The sequence below is a fragment of the Clytia hemisphaerica genome, unplaced genomic scaffold (genome assembly GCF_902728285.1).
Source record: "Clytia hemisphaerica strain Z4C2 unplaced genomic scaffold, Clytia hemisphaerica genome assembly, whole genome shotgun sequence".
In the NCBI taxonomy this organism is placed as follows: Eukaryota; Metazoa; Cnidaria; class Hydrozoa; order Leptothecata; family Clytiidae; genus Clytia; species Clytia hemisphaerica.
This window is the reverse complement of record NW_027103319.1, coordinates 107,971-114,688: the sequence shown is the minus strand read 5'-3', so window position 1 is coordinate 114,688 and position 6,718 is coordinate 107,971. Positions and strand designations below refer to the sequence as shown.

At 34.7% G+C, this 6,718-nt stretch overlaps 1 long non-coding RNA gene across 1 annotated transcript; it reads right to left on the bottom strand.

Annotated features, from left to right (window-relative positions):
• Positions 1–3,421: 3,421 nt before the first annotated feature.
• LOC136814347 (uncharacterized) lies at positions 3,422–6,066 on the bottom strand. Its single transcript, XR_010847626.1, has 2 exons — positions 5,889–6,066; positions 3,422–5,695 (listed from the first exon to the last, which is right to left on the bottom strand). It is a non-coding gene; the product is annotated as an uncharacterized lncRNA (long non-coding RNA).
• Positions 6,067–6,718: the final 652 nt, after the last annotated feature.

The following is a 6,718-nucleotide window of genomic DNA, read 5'->3' as shown; positions in this document are numbered from 1 at the left end:
TAAGTTAATAATATTCAATATACTATTTGTATCTCTTAGAAAATAAACACTTACAAAACGACATCGTTTATCATTTGGAATACCCCCGTATTGTGGGGGTCATCCGAGGGTCGAAAATCCCGAAATCCCGTTAAATTTTCGGCAAAATCCCGAAACTCCGTTGACTTTTCCACTAAATCCCGGTCACGTTACAATTTGTATTTCAAGGAACACAAACATTGATAATGGATCGTAATTATCTGAGGTCGGTTTATTTACTTCGCTTACAAAATGCATCTTAAAAATAAAGAGAGAAAAAGAGCGCCGTACTCGAGATTTTTTTGACTAGATCTGGTCGTGTACTTAAGAAAAGCTTAACTCTGTAGTGTGTGCATGTGACTATAAGCACAGTGAGGTGTTTGATGACGTCATAAGACGTGACACCATAATGCTTGGCTAAGGGATAAGGAGGCACAACCATGTTTGCACCTAGAGGAAATTTTTGCATTTCTGTCACTCTCACTTGGCTAAAAATGCTCTGCTTTTCGAAAATACTTCCAAACTGCAGAATATTGATCTAATCATTATACGCCACTTAGAAATTATGTAATTCAAATTTTTTAAGAGTTGTTAAGATGCAAGGTAGCTTTGCTTGATAGCTCGCTAAGAAAGGTTAAAAAAATGACCATTTATGAACTTTTTTGGAAAAACATGTTGTTAGATTACTCTAATTTAAGTAATTTTAGCTTGACAAGATATTGTCATTCATCTACTCTGTTTGGAAACAGGCACAACTGCCTAACCCCTAGACGGCTGATAACGTACTATTTATACGGTTTGAAAAGGGCTGTTTACCGGCTCTTCATCAAATTGTCATAGCTCAGAGCCACTGCGTTTTCAGCTAAAATGTCCTGTTGCTTTAGGAAGCTGAGACTTAGAGCTTTTCCAATGGTGTCAAAGTTTTTCCTAGAACCCATTTTTAAAGCCACAATTCCCATTTGAAGCTTAATTTTTCTGAAAAAAAAATTGGAAAAGAAAGTGTTAACTTCAAAAAGCATTGATTTCAACGTCGAAGAGTCGAAAACATTGTGACTAAGGAGGCGCAACCATGGTTTGCGCTGACGGGAGAAATTTTCAATTTTGATCCTCTGATTGCTTAAAAACGACCACATTTCAAACTGACTTTGCCAAGAAATGTGGTTCTCGAAACGAAAGTCTGAATCATGGGAATTAAATATTCCTTTTCTTTACAAAAACGTGGAATGCCATCATAGCCCCCAGCCCTAAGTGGCTCAGGCCCTGGACCACGCATCATTCATACCAGGAAAACTACACTGAACTTTCATCCCCATTGGAATGAACCACTGAAAGTTTACATATCCCCACTGGATTTCTGAGCTTTAAGCAATGGAATTTGAAATCCTCCACCCTTTACAATCAAGAGATCCCCAATACCATTTTGTTACCGTAGAGTCGTCTAATCTCGACATACGTCTTGCAATCTCGACATAGCTGTAGGCTGGTCTTCGAAATAAAAAATCAAACATAAACAAATACATACCAAAGCTATCAATAAATCACTAAAATGTACTCTCTCTCTATCACGTCACAGATTGTTAATATAATATGAGAAATGTGAAGTGTTACTACTTATATTTGAAAAGAAAACTTTAACGATGTAGTAATCGCTAAAAACTAATTAGCATACTTTCAACGAAGATGTCCAAATCACAACAACACAACACATTTTGCATGCGAGGAATTTTTTAGTAGATATTTTTACCGTGAACCGAAAATAATAAAAAGAACCCGGTTTCCTTTTGAATTTAATGTGACCGCCATACAGGCAATCACGGCGTGACCGGGTGTACAGGTGCGTCGCCTAGAAGTTTAACGCGGCCTCCTAGCGCCTAGAGCGTGTGCTTGCAATAAATAATAAGGAAATGGAAACCAGGTCGACTAAGCGCGCGAATTATTTTTATCACGTGACTTGTAGCGTAATAAAGTTGTAAAATTTTAATGATGGACACAAGAAAGTTACGAGGCAGTTTGCATGCGTTTCGTGTGTTGTGTAAAACTGCTTATAATTTGGCTGTTTTTTTAATTGAAAGGATTGCAATGTTTACTGAACTTCTAGTTTGATGGATGAACTTGTTCGATAAGAATGATACCAAGAATTTCATTCAAGGTTTGTTTTGATTATTTTACAGATCCGGTGTCGAGATTGCAAGACGTATGTCGATATTAAACGACTCTACGGTACCACCAAAACATTCACAATTTGTCCCCCTTCTTGTGTTGCATTATATTATACGTAGCTTATAATATTAATATTGAATCTTGATGGGAATCTGGTAATGTTTGCGTTTGCTTGATCTCAAACTACAACAAAGTCTTTCTTATGTCGTGTTGAATAATGGACCATTAAATTAAGATCCATGAAAAAATAATGTGTCTGTTCTTCGCAGCATACCTCCTGCGACCACAATCACCCAATATTTGATGGCGTATTATGATCTTTTTTGTAAAAGCATTTATTCAAATACGTTGAACTGTGTATATTGACAACATGATGACAAAAAATCAAAGATCGCCTGAATGTAAAGTTTAACCATGACATGACATTTCCAATAAAATTATAAAGTCTAAATGTTAAATTATCTCGAAATCCAAATGTTGCTTTAAATCTGACTTGACTGTTGTTACAGATATTTGGTTTGATCTCAAGCCATAAAAATAGTTCAATTGATGTAATAGGCATGGTTACTCCAATCAATTGTCACAAAAATGTGCCATGCAGTATGGATGCCACAAGGTAAACACTGCATGAAAAGTCGTCTTCTCTAATGCAAGATATATGACGAAAAGTTAACTTTTCTCTTTATTTTCTTGTTTTGAAATCTTTGAATTTTCTTTTGTGCGAAAACAAGTAACAGTGAATCTTCACTGATTCTCGAGAAGCTTAAATTTTCTAAATATCGAAAAAGTTAACTTTTCTTTGTACAAAAAGATTGGTTTTTTAGCTACGAAAAGTACCACTTTTCTCCGAAGTGATAATATAAGGTTTTCTCCACGCACTGAAGATTCACTGTTACTTATTTTCTTGTCCATGGAAAAGTTAAACTTAAAATTGAGAAAAGACAAACCTTTTTTGTAAAAGAAATTACAGAATTTTTTCAATGAAAGGAGAGATTTACAATTCAACACAACGAAAATATGCAGATTTCTAAACAAGAAATAACCAAAAAATCTTTATTTGGAATGTCTAGGAAAAGAAAATACCTTGATCCCTTCTCATTTCGCAAAGATGTTTAGAAAATGTCTAACATTAAAACATTGAAACAGGCTAGCGAAAGTATTTGATTCTTTACGAGGTTTTTTTCCAGATATTACTGCAATTTTATTGAAATTAGACCGGGGTAAAATTCTAAAGATATTTGAATTTTAATATTCTTGGATGGTTTTCTTCTTTAAAATAAATTTGATATTGAATAAAATTATATTAATATATGTGTACACATAATTCTTGCGCTTAAAATGTAAAGTATACCCTATCTTACATAAAATGATTGATAAATTATAATACAATCAAATAAGGTGAAATCATATTCAAAGAGTGCTCGATAAAACCAACTAGGAGTAGAGCTTCTTTAATCAAAAATATATTTCAAAAGCAAAAAATTTAAAAATCCATAACTCGGAGCTTCTTCACGCAGCACTATCACATGCCGAGCGTTTTGTCGAACTTACAGATGAGCAGAAATCGATCATCATGCACTCCCGCAAATCACTCCTTTTCGCTAATAATAACCATTGGGTAAAAAAAGAAGGCGACCCCAACTTTGACGTTACAATGGGAAGTTATGATGGAGCCGAATTGTGTGAACTAGTCGGACTTTACATTCTCTACCGCCTTGGAAAAAAATTTGGTGTCAAGAAAAGTGGTGTTTATCGAGATGATGGACTTTCTTGCTTCGAGAACATCAATGGCCATATGGCAGATTCAATCCGTAAAGACATGATCCAAATGTTTCAGGACAAATTTAAACTTAAAATCACCATATCAACAAACCTTAAGATCGTCAATTTCCTCGATGTTACGTTCAACCTTAACAACGGAACCTACCAACCATACTCCAAACCAAACAGTTTTCCAACATACATTAACACACAATCAAACCATCCACCCAACATTATAAAACAAATCCCATCAATGATCTCAGACAGAATCAACAAGATTTCCTCTAACAAATCGATATTTAAACGAGCTTCTGCACTTTATAACGACGCACTAAGTAGCAGCGGGTACAAGTCAAAACTCGAATTCAAGAAGAAAAACAATCAACAAAAAGAAGAAAAACAGAAAACGTAAAATCATCTGGTTTAATCCGCCATTCAATCTCAACGTCAGAACCGATGTCGCAAAACGTTTCCTATCAATCGTGAGCAAAAAACTTTCCAAAAACGCACAGGTTACACAAGCTGTTCAATAGAAATAACCTCAAGGTCAGCTACAGCTGCCTCCCAAATGTCTCGAGCATTATTTCATCCCATAATAGAAAAAATCTCAACCGCAAAACAGCCAATGATACCACCCATGAAACCTGCAACTGTCGTGCAAAAAATGAATGTCCTCTAAACGGAAACTGTCTGGATAAGCATTTAATATACCAATGCACGGTAAAATCCTCCCCAGACGACGGTGTCAACTACATCGGCCTTACCGAAAATACATTCAAAACGAGATGGAACCAACACAAACATACTTTTAGGTATGAGGAAAAAGAGAATTCCACTGAACTTTCAAAGCACGTATGGAAACTACAGCGCAAAAACATTTCGCCCCTGTTATCCTGGAAAGTCATCGATCATGCAAAACCCTATTCAAATGGGGGCAAATCGTGCAACCTTTGCATGACCGAAAAGTACCACATAATTACTTCCAAAGACAAACTTATAAACAAAAGAACCGAACTAATCTCCACGTGCCGTCATATGAGCAAATTCTTTTTAAAAAACTTTAAAGACGTCCCTCCGGACACATTTGATGTCCTTCGTGACAATTCATAGTTTTACGATTTTATCACTTTTTTACGACTTTTTAATCAGCATTTTACCAACTTTGTAACATATGTTTTCACACAGCTTTTTAATTTTTTAGTTACATCTGATGATTGCTTAAAGCATGAAACTCCGAGTTATGGATTTTTAAATTTTTTGGTTTTGAAATATATTTTTGATTAAATTATAATACAAAATTTTTTAAAAGATGAAAAAACTTGATGGGAAGAATGGAGGGGGTATTGAAAAAAGAGTTAAAAAATATAGGGCTTCGGACTAATTCTGACAAAATTTGACACTGCTAAGCACTATTCGAATTAATAATTCGGTTGCGGTTCAAAAACTTGTTATTTGTGTGAAAAATCAGTATCTAACAAAAAAGGGCAAACATTGCGGTATAATTTGTAATAATCTTAAAATACCCTGTTCTGTTGTGTATATCGTGTCTCTTTTCCCGATTGTTCTCCGCGTTCTTCCGTTCAAAAGAACTATAATCCCCCTCATTGAAAATGTTTCATAGGTTTTGTTTGTGAACAATCACTTCGTTTTCTTAACAATATCTTTGTCTTCTGGATGAGACACGGTGTTCATTTTGTGATAACTTTTCTTCACACGTTGTTAACATTGATCTTCTCCGAGCTCGTTTTCCGATTTTCTGTCGAGAGAAAATAATAACATTATACTTTACTTAAACATAATTATTAAAAAGCTTGCCTCTTTATTTATACAGTATCGAAAATAATCTGTGTAAAAATCCAAAATTACTTAAAGATTGCAAAAAACCAATAGCGAGAAAGAAATTACTTTTTTAAGCAGGTTTTCCCGAAACTTGACGAATAAAAACTTACATGATCATTGCATCATTGAAAAATATATTTTCCTTCTTCTCCTTGTTTCGCACACTTTGACATAGAGTTCGTATGAAAGCTTGTTTCAAGATTTCGTGACAAGTCATCATTCTTTCTTTCCCCTTTTAATTTCTGCCAATTAAAATGTTTTTGTCAACATGTTTCTCTAATAGTCTTAATTGGACTGAGACTTAAACCGTAGTGATTTCTCTCCAATTATAAATGTGCTAAAACAGGGTCCCATAGGGAATGGTGTTGTTCAATTCATAGTTAATTGTGATTTTCTTAGATGAAACCGCCGAACAATATTTTCATCCCCTTTGAAATATCAACAAGAAGGCGAAAGTATAAATCGGTCTCTCTTCTTCCGTCAAGTTAAATAATTCGAGTTTAATTTTAACAAGACGACTAAAAGTCGAAAATTTCGCCTTATATTAGCGCAATGTATGCTAAAATCTTGATACTAAAAAAAAGATGCGAATTCGAAAAAAAAAAAAAAGGTTTGGGTCGAGCCATAAAAGGATTTTGAATCATCCAGGATCATTGATCATACATGGGCGAGGTTTTAACTTTGTAAGCATCGATTAACCAAGTTTGCTTTACACCAAGAGTTATTGTTTTGATTCATATAAATTTGATGCTTATAAGAAAAATAAATATCCAAATTTTGTGAAGTAACACCACACCACACGGGGGTGTTTAACTAGGCATTTTCCGGGTTGGTCTAAAAAGCAGGGTAGCCAATGGGGTAGCCAATTGGGCTAGGTTTTGGGGTACCTCTTTTTGCCTAAACTTTTTAAATCTGAAACCTGTTTTAATGTGGAAATACT